At 49.0% G+C, this 12570-nt stretch overlaps 2 long non-coding RNA genes across 2 annotated transcripts in view; one reads left to right on the top strand and one right to left on the bottom strand.

The window, feature by feature from the left end:
- The window catches only part of LOC139045551 (uncharacterized), a 28146-nt gene extending 25620 nt beyond the window's left edge, over positions 1–2526 (bottom strand). The window contains exon 1 of the long non-coding RNA XR_011504123.1: positions 2399–2526. This is a non-coding gene — a long non-coding RNA (uncharacterized lncRNA). The remainder of the gene's footprint in view (positions 1–2398) is intronic.
- A 151-nt stretch (positions 2527–2677) lies between these two features.
- Positions 2678–10877, top strand: LOC139045550 (uncharacterized). The gene is made up of 3 exons (XR_011504122.1): positions 2678–3061; positions 3771–4001; positions 9874–10877. It is a non-coding gene; the product is annotated as an uncharacterized lncRNA (long non-coding RNA).
- The last annotated feature ends 1693 nt before the right edge of the window (positions 10878–12570 follow it).

Genomic DNA, 12570 nt, shown 5'->3' with positions numbered 1-12570 from the left:
TGTTTTTTATTTTTGTGAAGAAGATTAGCCCTGAGCTAAGATCTGCTGCCCATCCTCCTCCTTTTACTGAGGAAGACTGGCCCTGAGCTAACATCCCTGCCCATCTTCCTCTACTTTATATGTGGGATGCCTACCACAGCATGGCTTGCCAAGTGATGCCATGTTCGCACCCAGGATCTGAACCAGTGAACCCTGGGCCGCCGAAGCAGAATGTGCGCACTTAACTGCTGAGCCACTGGGCCGGCCCCCGTGAAGTTAACCTGTTTTAAAAGATGGAGAGAATCTGGGCAGAAAAACCAACCAGGAAGCTACTGTGACCATCAGAGATGAAAGCTAGGGTTGGTGAACGGAAGTGGGAAAGGGAAGGAAGAGACGGATGCCAGAGAGAGACCCCAAATGGAGGATAGACAGGATTTGGTGCCTTCAAGGAGGTGGAAGGAGAGGGAAAGAGAAGAGTCAAAGTTGATGGAGCCTTTGTGCCTGGGCAACCAAGAGAATGTCAAACCCCAAACAGAAAAGGGAAGCCAGGAAGGAAGCTGGTTTGGGGGAAGATGAATTCATTTCTAGATATGTTGAATTTGAGATGACAACAGGGCTTACATTTAGAGTTACGTTTATATAGAGAGTTGCCCATTATAATGGGCAGTTGAAATTGGGGACTGGAACTCAAGAGAGGTCAGAGCTGGCAGCCTAGAGGAGATAGCTGGAGCCACCAGAATCAATGAGATCCCAAAGGGCAGAGGACGGGGAACCGAGGGTAACATGATGAACCCTGGGTAACAGCCACCCTTAAAAAGGCTCGGAGGAGGAAGAGGAGCCAACGACAGAGAAGGAGCGAAGAGGCAGGAAGCTTGAGCTTGAGAAGAACAGCCCTCTACAGGGTCAGAACGTGTGTCCCTGAAGTCAAGAGGGCAAGGGCTGAGAAAAGGTCCCTGAATGGACAAGTAGGAGGGCGTCACACTGAGAATGCATATTTAGAAGTGGAGGCGACTCTGACATTCTGGAGACATCTGACCAGGCTGGGAGAAAGAACTGAGACGCGAAGCAGAGGGCACCCCAGAGGAGATGCAAGGTGAAAGGGAGGCAACTCTGAGGTGGTAGGGAAGGTGGCCACGGAGAGGAGGAGATGGGGGGTCCCTTTTTAACACCTGGGGGAACAGGGAAGATCCTGAATAGAGATCAGATTCCAAAGGCTAATTGCTGTATTAGCTGCTCTGTATTTGCCTGGAGACCGGCTCTTGACTTCTCACTCATCATTCTGGAGGTATCTCATCTCACATCACTTCCTAATTTTGGACTCATTTTACCTAACTGCGTTTTAAAAAACAAAACTTTATTGGGTGCTGCCCATTCTGAGGGGCAACACATTCGATCTGAGTGATTCAGAAGTAAACTGGCCTCTCCCGTGACAGAGAAGTCCCTTTGAAACATGCCTCCCCTTGCATCGCCTCACGTAGTCCTGTGAGAGAAGCTTTATCATGAGTTCCCTTGGTGCAAACGAAATGGAGGCTCATGAAAGTCGGGGTACCAAAGCTACTAAGCGTTGACTATAACCCGAGTCTCCCCGAATCCGTGTGCAGTATCCTCTCCGCACCAGACTCAGGCAGGAGCCAGGTCATGAACCAGACGGGAGATCCAGGGGCAGGCCCACCACCCCAAGTAAGAGCTTTACAACCCGACCTCCTAACTTTCTTTTGCCCATTTGGGGGTGAAATCCTTGCACATAAAAAGACACGTGAAAACACACATAGAGTAAATATAATGAGGCCAATTACGGGGGTGGGGTGAGGGAGAGGAAGGGACCAGTGAGTGTCATGGGGAGGAAACTGGCAAGAGGAGCCCCGAGCTATGGGATACTCATGGTGAGCTATGGGATACTCATGGCGTGTGAGCTGGGGCTTTTGACCTGGGTCCTGGGACCCCTAGGGTTCCACGCTCAACCCTGACATTATAAGCAAAATTATAAGCATTATAAGCAAATAGGCAGTGTCTATTTGTGTGTGCATGGGTTTGCAAGTGGACACTTTCCAGAGAGAGGGTGCATAGCTTTCATCAGATTCTGAAAAGGGCCCTTGTCTTTCCCCCCCCCCAAAAATAAAGTTGAAAACCACTGATTTGGAAGCATCTACAGCCCCCTTGGTCGATCTGGGACATAATGGTATAATTTATACCCGGTCCTTGTCATTTCTTCTAAATCCTTGCCTAGAAATATATTCTAGCTAGACGTTCACCCTGCACAGGGGGAAAACCTCTCCTCCTAAAAGCCTCTTTAGGGGCCGGTCCGGCCGTCTGAATCCCTGAATCCCGGGAGGGAGCAGCGCCCCAGGAGGGTCGAGCCGCCGCTGCCAGGGGGCGGGAGGGGGAGGCTGCGGGAGCCGGAGCGGATGTCACGGCTTACCTCAGAGCCCGAATTAGAAGGCTGAAAAAATCACAGCAGGAAATAATGCGGTGCCTAAAATAGAAGCATCCACTGGGAGGGAGGCTGGCGAGTGGGTGCCATTTGAGGCTCCTGCCGAGTCCTCCCCAGCGTCGGAGGCGTGTGGATGCAACCGGGCCAGAAAAGGCCAGAAAGGCAGAGGCTGCATTTCTGCTGGGGAAGTCGGGGTGGGGGAGGGTGGGAGGGGAGGGCCGTTTGCTCAGTAAACAGCCACCCTCGGAGGGGAAGGAGGGGCTGCCTGTTCTGGCCAGGGGCCCTACTTGTCCCCGGTGCCATCCCCCTTCGCCTCCCTCCTTCTTCCCCCTCCCCCACAGATTCCCCTCCCTTCTCCTCTTTGGTCTCCCACCTTCCTCACTGCCTCTGGCCTCCCCCTCCGCCCCCCCCACCCCACCCTGTACTTCTCTACCACCCTTCCCTCCCCTCTCCCTCCCCCAAAGCCCCCTCCTCTGTTTTCACCCACACCAGCCCCTCCATTTCTACTCCCTCTCCCCAGCCCTTGCTCCCTCACCTCCTAGTTTCTGAATCGAAATCACCTTGGCCTCCAGACGGGAAGCTACCTGGAGGCCCTTGGTGCCTTCCTGGGCAATCCAATCAGAGGTCATTCTAGGAGCAGGAACCCTCAAGGTCAGCCTCCACCTTCCCGACTTCAGAACCCCTTGCCGTCCCGACCCTCGCACCATCCTGCCTCTGTGAGCCTGCCCGAGCCTGTGCCTGAGGAAGGGCCGGCAGCACCTGGGCCCCTGCCTCTGTAGCGGTTGAGAGGAGCAAAAGCTCTGCCTGACACTGGGCTGACCTTCCTTTCCCGACCATGTCCACAGGAAGGCTCCTCAGAAAGGTGCTCTGACTGGCTGTGAGGTCTGCCAAGCAAGGGCCCTGGTGCTGCACATGTCGCTGAGACCCAACAGCCATATACAGAAATAGTAATTGGCAAGTACTTAGGGAGCATTTATACCTCCCCATTAACTCACAGTCTTCATAACAAGCCCCTAAGGTGGGTACTTTTATTATCCGCATTTTACAGATGACAAAACTGAGACATAAAAAGATGAATTAACTTGGCCATGTTTGCAGAGCTGGTCAGGGGGAAGAGCCAGAATTTGGCCCCAGAGATCTGACTGCAGGGTCCTACTCCTGCTAATTTCACACGCTGCCGTTGCTTCTCAGCTTAGTGCCCTTCTGCTCACCTTTTCTTTCTAAAAAGTGATTTTTGTTTATGGTTTTTTGTGTGGTTTTTTCCTGAATATAAGCATAACATATTTGAGATGCTAAGCATTATGGGTGCTTGGAGATTTCAGTTTTTAAAAAATCAGATATTCTTATTTTTACTTCTCAGGGTGTTTTTCCCCCAGCTGTTGCTCTACTGCAAACAAGCATTCTCATTTTTGCCAGTTTCAAATGCTGTGCGTCCTCATCGCCATCTGGAATGGAACGGGCATTCATTTGTGCTCGAGCACGCAGCCCCCACACATGCGTGTGCCTATGGTTCCCTCCTGCATCATGCCCTTGGCTTGCTCTGGGGTTAATGGCTTATGATTTGCCAATTTGCATGGAATTCTCAGGAAAGGTATGTGGCTAATGTGGCTTCACACAGGCTTTGTTCCCTGGAGGCTGGGAGTTATTGGAATAAGTGGTAAGAAATAGTGGCTGAGGTTGTGGGTGGGGACTAAGAGAAATGTCAGAATAAAATAATAATATAGTTAACATTTTTTAGTACTGACTAAATGCAAGGCTTTGTGCTAAGCATTTTACAGGAATGATCTCATTTAGAGTGACGGTAACCCTGTGACATTAGTAGTATCATGACCGTTTAACAGAAGACTCGAGGTCATGCAAAGCTTAGGGCTGGGCTTCTGATGACCGAACCAGCACTCTAACTGCAAATGATTAGGGGCTGCTGGTTTCTGCAAGTTTTTTTCTCCAATGTGGAAATATCTTTGTCATCTTGCTAATTATAAAAGTAATACATGCTCACTGTGAAAAACTAAACGCAGAAGTATATAAAGTAAAATATAGACGTCCTTCCCCACGATACCCCTCTGCATAGACTTTGACACTCTTATGCATTTTAAGGTAACTGGTATCACATTATCGTACTCTCCAGTGGACATCTTTACAGGTATCAGTACACTCGGTGATTATTTCCAAAATTCTCGAAGGGGAATTGGTGGGTCAGAAAGTATAAACATTTATGTTGTGGTCACTTGTTCAACTGGACATGGTATACAATGAGAGGAAAGGTGCCGCTAGGTCCTTGTATTGCTGGTGACAGTTTAGTTAGTATAATCTTAGAGAAAGCAATTTGTTGACATATATAGAGAGACTTTTAAAAATGTTCACACTTTTTACCTCAGAGCAGTTCCACTTTTGGGCATCTGTCTAACACCAAGAAATAAATAAATGAATAAGTAATATTTAGCATTATGATAGCCAAAATTTGGGCATAACTTAAATGTCCTTAAATAGGGGAATGATTAAATAAGTCATGAAAAAAAATTATGACCATCTTCTTGCTGGAATACTATATAGTCATTAAAAATGACAGTTATGAAGACTCTAATAACGTGGTAGAAATGCTTAGAATGTAAAGTCGAAGGAAAAAAGTAATACACAAAATGATATGCACATATGATTACAATTGTGTAACAAGACACTGTAAAGAAATAGTAGCAAAATGAAATCAATGATTATATCAGAGTGTTGGGATTAATGTGGTTTTCTTTTTCATTCTTTCTGTCATGTGGTTTGTTTTTGTAGTAAAAATTATATTTGTTTAAAGACTGGAAAATAGATGGAAATTATCAAAGGAGTCTGCTTCATTTCTCCTCTCTGGATTTGAGTTTCTACTTCTATAAAAGAAGCAGTTAGACTGGAAGTTGACGACTTTTAAGTGATCCCTGTTCTGATATTATTTATTCTCTGATACAAGCAGGTGGCTCTTTCTGTTACAGATTCAAAGCCACATTCGGTCTTCACACTGAAAATGGACAGATCAGACTAGACTGTGGTTTGTGACCATTAGCTCAGGCTATGCTTACATGTGTCGAAGTCTCCATGTTAATTCGATGAAGAAGAAAACGGAATGTTGTTTGAGTAACTCACAGATGTAACTCTAGGCTCAGTGTCCCCCCTGGAAGGGCCCCAGACGTGGGAGTCCTGGGACTGCATGTTTGAGCAGTGACTTCCTGGCCCATCCCAGTGTTGAGGGGCTGAGTCCCCTACTGGCTCCCTCATTCTCCCTTCTGTGAGCCAGGATGCTGATGGCGTGTGCAGCTCTCCCAAGGCCATACTGGCCCGCTCCTCTGCAGTGCAGGGCCTGCGTGGAGACTGTGTTTCCTCTGCCAGGTGGAGAGCAGCTTGAAGACAAGGACTGGGTTTTTATCCCCAGTACCTCAACAGGGAGTAAGTGAGGCAAGAAACCCTGTGATGTGGGGGACCCAGTAGGATTTCACTTAACCTGTGAAATAAGGGAGGCTAGCAGTCCGGGGAAGCATGTCATGACTTCACTGATCTGGAAGTGTGTGTGTGTGTGTGTGTGTGTGTGTGTGTATGTTTGGGGAAGGAGGGGCAAGGCTGGAAGAATGCCACTCTGCCGGCACAACCTTCGTCAGAGCCCTGGAAAGGGCTGAGTGGGCTCTGACTCAGCTCTGTGACTCACTCTCTGCGTTGTCGTCTCCATGCTCTGGGCACATCCTCTGGACCATTTCAGCTCAGCTTGGAGTGGAGGAGGCGAGATTTGTGCCGGCAGCTACGGATGACTCACCCTGCTGAGCTGGAAGGAAGGGGCCAAAGCCCCACTATCCTGCACCTCCAATCCCTCCCACCCCCCCAGGGGTTCCTATGCAGCCCCAGACCTCATGTGAGCTTATGGCTGCTCCACTAAAGGCCCCCCACCTAGGCTCTGCCCACCCACCCACACTGCCCTGCCCAAATTACCGTAATTTCCTCGGTCCCTTCACATGGTTGTTTCCTGTACTTCTTGTGGGCATCTGAGGTCAGCTCAGAAGGAGGCTGTGAGGCTTTCTGGGACCACCTAACTGCCATTTTGCTCTTCACCTCTCATGAAACTTTCCAGTTTACAAAATAGTTTTACATTCTTTTTCTCGTTTGATTTTTCCTGAGACCCAAGGAAGCCTGGCAGGGCGGTGGTTATCACCATTCTACAGGGAAGGTCGAGGAAGGGAGGTCAAAGAAATAGGAAAGGGATTCGTGAAGGGCGTTGAGGGCTGGGGTGGACCGAGGCTTGCCAGGGAAAGGGCAGGGCTATCAGGGAACTGTAAGGCGTTTGGTTGGACAGTTGACTGGGGAAGAGGGATGGTGCTGGCTGGTTTGTGACATGATAAGCAATATGCCTGATGGGGGTGGAAGACAGACAAGTGTTTTGATTTGATCCCTGGACCTGTGGGAAGCCGTTGAGGGGTTTCAGCAGGAGACCCTGGGTGTGGCGTGGCAGGGAGCCTGAACAGGGCTGAGCAGAGGCTGTCTCTGTGGTTCAGATGAAAGCGGATGGTCCGCCTGTGGGCAACGGCTCCTGGACTGGTGTCAGTCCATAGTGAACTGTATATATTTAGTCCACTGTGAAGGGGACTGGAGCTCTCTGTAGACGGTGACTGGTGCCAGGCAGTGGGTGAGAGGGACCAGGGAGGGGCGCTAGGGACACCGACATGTATGAGCTGAGCAAAGGCAGGTGTGGTCCCTGTGACAGGGCCTTCACAGGAGGAGGACATGTCCTAACGTTAAAGCCCCTGCCCCACCGCGACCTCCATCGATGTGGACAAGGCCCTACGAAGAGACATTTTATTCGTGCCTCACAGAGGCTCAAGGGTGAAATGACCTGAGGGGACCCCTGGTTCTTCTCTCTGTCCTGGTCCCTCTTCTCCTGCCACTGAAGGCTGGGCTGCACAAGTCACCACCCTGGAACTGAGGACACAGCCTTGGCAGGCAGCCAGCAAGTGGCCTCTTGGGAGAGTTCCCGGAACCTCCAGTGGGCTGTGGCTGCAGGCTCTGGGAAGGGGCTGGACTCCCTCAGCCCTTTTAGCCCTTGTGGGGGCCGGGGTATAGAAGGGGTAGAGTTTCCAGATAAAATATGGGATGTCCAGTTAAATTTGAATTTCAGATGAACAACAAACAATTTTTAGTATAAGTATATCCCAAACATTCCGTGAGACATACTTATATTTAAAAGGTATTTGATGCTTATCTAAAATTCAAGTCTAACTGGGTATCTGTCCTGTATTTTTATTTCCTCACTTTGGCAACCCATAGAGGTGCCTCACTGCCCCTGCGTACCAGGACCTTGGGGATTTTCCTTTGTCAAAGGCCATGGTAAGACCCAGCCTCTGCATCCCTCAGCCTGGCTTGGTACCTCGTGTGGGGCTCAGTCACATGGGTAGACAAGCTCTGTCCATGATGGCCTTCCAGCCTCTGGCTCAGCCCAGCAAGCATCTAATCCAAGCTACTGTGGCCTTCCACATGACAGTGGCTCCCCATCTGTGCCTCTGATCGTGAAGCCTAACAGATGAGGGAACCAGTGCTCTCCCGCTCTGGCCAGCAGCATCTGCCAAGGTGCTGCATTCAGGAACAATAGGTAACCCAGGAGCCTGCAGCCCTCAGCCAGCTGGCAGCTTGCATTGAGGGGCCAGGGCTAAGGACTGGAGGAAAAGGGGGCTGTAAGGTCTGCCCTGGGTCTAGGGAATGAAGGTAGTGAGTGGGGGGTGTTCGGAGGCCTACTGTTGGAAAGCCGCAGTGCCACACCTGGCCTGGGCTTTGTAGAGTTCAAGGCGCTTTCCCATGTCTAACCTCTTTTGATCCTCACCATATTGTTGTCAGGTGAGCAGGAAGGGTATTTTTAGCTGCCTCTCCTTTGTGGATGAATGCACTGGGGCTGAGAGCGGTTCAGTCTTTCCCCAGAGTCACATACCCAACATGTGAGAGTTGAGGCTTCACCCTAGCACAAAACAAAGTGATCAACGATGCTCCAACTCCAAGGAGCCCAGAGGTGATGCTCTGGGTAAAGTTCCTCCATCTCAACAGTAGGGGGCAGACCTGAGGCCTTGCTTTGAGAACCGGGTGGACAAGTCCACAACCCTGCCCTGGCCGTAGGCAAAGAAGACAGGCCAGCAGCTCTCACTGGTGGAGCTTGGAGAGCTTCCTCAGGATGCATCTTATCTCTACCCCTTCCCTCTCATGGAGAGGGCAGCAGAGATCTCAGTGAGGACCTCCTTGGGGCGGCAAGACAGGGTTTGAGTGCTGTGAGCGAGGTGCTGGGTAGATCGCAGTAGAGTCTTGGTGAATGTTGAACCAGACTTTGAAGGAGGAAGACAGCCACTGTGTGTGTGGCCAAAATTGCATGGGCGAAGTTGCATGTATTTATTCTACAAATATTTCCTGAGCATCCACTACATGCCAGACACCATGCTAGACACTGGGGATACCACAGGATAGAACAAATATGCACACACAGATGCCTTTCTTGTCAGATTGTCCTTTCTTGCTGGTGAGTTGATTATTTTGACCCCAGCAAATGTAATGCAAAATTCAGCCCCTCTACCAGCTTCCAGAAAAAACTTTCTCACCAAACATGGGGTGGAGGATAGGGGCATGGGAGGGTTAATTTTCCTGTGGATTTACCGGGTCATGGTGAGAGGCCATGTGGCTCCTCTCACAGCCGCTCACCTGTGAATCCTCGGTCTAAGTGACCCTTCTGCCAAGTCTCACTTTGGCTCTGCAGTCGTCCCGGGGCGCAGCTCCCTCCCTCCACCTCCCACCCCTGAGCTCCCAGCCTGGGCAGCCTTTCTCCAGCAGTTTGCTTATGGACATCCAATCTTGGGAAGGAAGACTTTTGTCTTGTTCCTCTCTCCCTGTTTGGCTTTGAAGGACACAGTCTCTTTCTGAGGTAGGGATGTTGTCCCTTCCCCATTTCTGCTTCTCAGAATTATTCCAGGGTGAAATGAGCTCTTATCTGAAAAGCGTTGTCCTCAAAACTCTCTAGCACCGTGATCGTGTCAACCAGAGACGCACTCAATGGGAGTCTTTCTCTCAGTGTTAGATGAGCCAGGGGAAGACGAGGCCCCAGTGTTTTACGAACTCGGGAGATGATGTCCCTATGGGAGTAAAGGCTAAGCTGCAACTCTTTAATTTTAGATTGGGTGTAATTTAGCACCTCGTTCTCTTTTGTTAATAAAATAAAACAGTAAACACACACTACCATCTTTACCATCAAAAGAACATTGACAGACTGTGTTTACGTGTTTATGGTGTGTCTGTCTCTAAGAAGCTGCAACTGCAATGTAGATTTTTAACAAAATGAGTTTTCACTCACTGTTGGGGGGGTAGGATAATTAAAAAACAAAAAGGAGGATGATTCTTCTACTGTGTGGTCTTTTCATTCATGCCTTCTTTCTCTTCCTTTTCTTTCTTTTTCCTTTCTCCCTTAAAAGAGAGACGTTGACCTATCTGTTAACATAGACCTCGGCCATCTGTGACAAGGACAAGGCAGAGAAACCCGTCCTAAGAGTGTCTGTGTTGACTCTGCGAAGACTCCAACCTGGGAGTCAGGCAAATGCTCCTTCTGTCTGCTGTGCCCAGGGCCTGGCTTGCTGCTCTGCTCTGCCCTCTCCGAAAGGACCTCCTGTGTGATCTGGACCCTAGAATACGGTGCCTAGGATGAGAGATGTGTGAAGGAGGAGAGCAAGGAAAGAGAAAAGAAAAGGAACAATGAGAGAGACTAGAGAATCAGGTCCCTTGTGAACTCAGGAACAAGGATAACAGAAAAAATGGTCATTTATACATTTTAATCAGGAGTTCAAATCTTTCGGCTGAAAGTAATAGAAACACAACTGTAATTAGCTTGAGCCTCAAAGGGGACAATGTTGGCTCACAGAAGCTGACCATGGGGACAGCAGAGAGGGAACAACTGGGTTCAGGGAGTGGATACCCTGGGGACTCATCCTCTCCTCTTGGCTGTTAGTTCCCCCACAGCTCTCAGGGCTGTGCCAGAGGAGGGAGCTCTGCCCGCCAGCTCCAGGTAGAAGGTTCTGGCAAACAGCGACACCATTTTTCCGTTGTCTGGTTTCAGAAATGTTAAACCTTGATACTCTCAACCATTGGTGAAGGAATGGGAAAACAGAGACCCTAATGCTCTAATATACTGCTGGAGGGGGTACAAATGGTCCCAACCACTTTGGGGAGAAATTTGACTACCTATTATGATTTTAAATGTGGGTACTATTGATTTGATGATGCCACTTCTCAAAATCCAGACCAGTAACTCTCACACATGTGCATAAGGAAATATAGGCAAGGATGTTATTTGAGGTGTTATTTGTAGCACAAAATTAGAAATAACTAATGTCCATTTTTATGGTATATTTCACACTCTGAAAATATGGAAACTGTTAAAAAGAATGAAATGTCTACTGACATAAACCCCGAAGCTGTCTTGATAAATGAAAAAAATAATTTGCAGAATGATACATACAATATGGTATCACTCAAGCGTAAATGAAAACAAAAACAAAAGCTTGAAATAATAATAGATATGTCTACATGTATGTTTATAACGTATATTTCTAAATGTCTCCAAATGCGTAGAAGACGGTCTGGTGAGGGACTGAGATTAGGAGTGAGGATTGAAGGAGACTGTCAGGTGTGAATTTTTTCGGTGATGACATATTTATGTATAGTTTCTGTATTTAGAATTAGAATTTAAAAGGAAAAAGCTATGGAAGCATTCTGATTGGTTCAACTTGGGTCACGTGACTGTTCCTAGCCCAATCCATGTGGCCAAGGGGCCTCTAGGGTTCTATGACTGGCGCCATCTGGGTTACCCACTCACCCCTGTGAACACTGGAGCAATACCCATGATCGGCAGCTCCTACTATCATTACGTGTTATAGTGGGGAGGGAGCAATTACCCCAAAGAAGGGAGGTGCTGTGCTGGGGCAGACAAAATGGTAAATCTCCTCTATAGTGAAAGCATTTGGGCCAGCAAACGGGGTTGCGTGTGTCATCCGAGGCTGAAATACTTTGTTCAGTATATTTCTATTACTGTATAGAATAAGGATTTGTTCTGCTCACCTCTATATCCCCAGAACCCACAAAACTTCTGGGTGCATAGTAGGTGCTCAGCTTAATAGATATTGGTTAAATGGAGACACCACTACTGTAGTCTATGATTATTTTAATAATCCACAAATGGACTAGCTGACAAAGGCAACTCCTTCCAATGCTCTCGGCAGGGGCAGAAGGGAGAAAGGAAGAGGAGGTCAAATTGCCCACTCAGGACTCCTCCCAAGGCCAAGGAGTCACCACGATACACACCTGGGACAGTCTGACGATGAGCTGGGTGAGGTGTGGGTTGGGTGGGGGGAGTGTGTCCTCAGTCACTTACACGTCTCATGATTAAGTGGTGTTTCCTCTTCAGGATACTGAGTTTGCAAATGTTCCCTCAGCTGATGATATTCTCGCCGATCAGCTCTGGGAGATGGGGCCACAAAGGAAGAGAAGATGGCAAAAAGGGCCGGGTCACCTAGAGTGGGTGACCCTTGTGGGAGTCACCTAACTCACCTGAAGCCTTTCCTCATCCGCAGAGTGAGGAGGATCTCCTAAAAATCTCTCCCTTAGCTGGTGCGGAACGCGTCCCTCTGTTATCTGTTGTGTTATAGACGTAGACGCATCAACCGAGACCCTGAGAGGGCTCATTCTTCTGAGGGAGCCCACCATGGAGAAAGAAGAGCAGAGTCCCAGGGACTGAGCCGTGGTGGGTACCCCAGAAGGGAAGGAAGGATTTGTAAAGGGCACAGTGAAGGAAAAAGAGGTGCTCCAAGGGGAAGAAAACCAGGAGCTCAAGGTCAGGAAAGCCAAGGATACCGATAGTGTTGACACTGGTGCTGTTGGAAGGAGCCCTTTGGGGCCCTGGAAAGAGAATTGTTCCAGAAAACAGGTGAGGCTGGAAGACAGTCTGCAGCGGAGAAAGAGGAAAATGGCTTCCAGTTCTCCTTTGAGAAGTGAGAGAAGGCATTTCCCTCGTCCTTGACTCTCCCAGCCGTACCTAGCCTGCGGGGTGGACCCTGGGAAGACTGACCGGGAGTCCTTCTCTTTTCCACCCCTCTCTTGGGTCGCTAGGGGAACAGCTG

This window comes from Equus asinus, chromosome 6, assembly GCF_041296235.1.
Source record: "Equus asinus isolate D_3611 breed Donkey chromosome 6, EquAss-T2T_v2, whole genome shotgun sequence".
NCBI lineage: Eukaryota > Metazoa > Chordata > Mammalia > Perissodactyla > Equidae > Equus > Equus asinus.
Note: the sequence above shows the minus strand (reverse complement) of the source record. Positions and strands in the feature narration are given on the sequence as shown.